General features: G+C 39.8%; 1 pseudogene; it reads left to right on the forward strand.

Annotated features, from left to right (window-relative positions):
- The first annotated feature begins 266 nt into the window (after nt 1–266).
- LOC143408734 (dnaJ homolog subfamily A member 1 pseudogene) lies at nt 267–1,440 on the forward strand (annotated as a pseudogene).
- Nucleotides 1,441–1,858: the final 418 nt, after the last annotated feature.

Raw genomic sequence — 1,858 nt, forward strand, 5'->3', positions numbered from 1 at the left:
TGGCCATATGGCTTTTCTTTTGTATTGTAATATGGTAAATGACATTTTCTTATATTAAGACAATTGTGCATCCTGGAATATAGCCAGCTTAATCATTGTGAATTGTCTTTCTTGCATGTTTTGATTTGAATTAAGACTTAGAGTAGGGAACTTTCTAGAATGCTTGGGTGAGAGGCTGAGCAGCAGCAGCTGCCCAGGCTATGCACAGTTCCACGCTCCTTCCCACTCTCCCACACCAGCCCCAGCCCGCTCACTGGCTGTAGAAAATGGTGAAAGAAAACACTTACTATGATGTTTTTGGGGGTCAAACCTAATACCTTCCAGGAAGAATTGAAAAAGGCTTACAGGAAACTGACCTTGAAGTACCACCCTGATAAGAAACCAAATGAAGGAGAAAAGTTTATTAAACAGACTTCTCAAGCTCATGAAGTTCTTTCTGATGCCAAGAAAAGGGAATCATATGTCAGAGAACAGGTAATTAAGAGGGTGGAGCAGGTGGTAGTTTGGCTTCCCGATGGACATCTTTGATATTTTTTGAAGGAGGAGGAAGGATGCAGAGAGAAAGGAGAGGTAAAAATACTATGCATCAGCTCTCAGTAACGTTAGAAGATTTATATAATGGTGCAACAAGAAAACCGGCTCTACCAAAAAATGTGATTTATGACAAATGTGAAGGCCGAGGTGGAAGGAAAGGATCAGTAGAGTGCTGTCGCAATTGCTGAAGTACTGGAATGCACATAAGAATTCATCAGAGGGGACCTTGTATGGCTCAGCAAATTCAGTCTGTGTGCATGGAGTACCAGAGCCATGGGGGACGGATCAGTCCTACAGATAGATGTAGAAGCTGCAATGGAAGGAAGATAGTTTGAGAGAAGATTCTAGAAGTTCATATTGGCAAAGGCATACAAGATGGAAAGAAGATAACATTCCATGGTGAAGGAGACCGGGAGCCAGGACTGGAACCAGGAGATATTATTATTGTGTTAGAGCAGAAGGACCATGCTGTTTTTACTTGACGAGAAGATCTTTCCATGTGTATGGACGTGTAGCTGGTGGAAGCATTATATGGTTTCCAGAAGCCAATATTCACTCTTGACAATCTAACCGTAGTCATACCTCTCATCCAAGTCAGATTGTCAAGCATGGAGGTATAAAGAGTGTGCTAAATGAAGGCAAGCCAGTTTATTGTAGACCATGTGAAAAGGGTCACCTAATCATCGAGTTTACCTTAAACGTTCCTGAAAATGACTTTCTCTCTCATCACAAACTCTTTGCTGGAAAAACTCCTGGGAGGAAGGAAGGAGAGAGATTGATGAAATGGATCAGGTAGAACTGATGAACTTTGATCCAAATTGGGAAAAATGGTGCCATTATAATGGAGAAGCAGATGAGGATGATGACCATTATCCCAGAGGTGGTGTTTGTCGTCAAATCTCTTAATGGGGCCAGTGAATAACACTCACTGCAGGCATTTTATATGCAGTAGTGAATGAGGGAAGGTCTATAATCATCATATGCCCACTACTTTCTATTGTTTTTGTTTTAATATACAATTATAGAAGTGTTCTAAAAGTTAAATGAATAAATGCAAATATTAAAGCTCTGGCTGTGTCCTGTATGTATGGTGACTTCAGTGTGCAAGAAGTTGTTTAATACCTATAAAAACTACTTTAAAAAAGTTCTCCTAGCATCTGTTAGGCCATATCCTGTAATTGACTTCAGCTGTATATGTGGACAAACAGACTGAAATACTAGGTATATGTGTTGATTTCAGTGTATGGCCCTTCATTGTTAAGCTATAAAATTAAAACTCTATTTAACTGGCAATCAGAAAAAAAGAAAATCCTTAGAAGAGTGT

This window comes from Callospermophilus lateralis, chromosome 1 (assembly GCF_048772815.1).
Source record: "Callospermophilus lateralis isolate mCalLat2 chromosome 1, mCalLat2.hap1, whole genome shotgun sequence".
In the NCBI taxonomy this organism is placed as follows: domain Eukaryota; kingdom Metazoa; phylum Chordata; class Mammalia; order Rodentia; family Sciuridae; genus Callospermophilus; species Callospermophilus lateralis.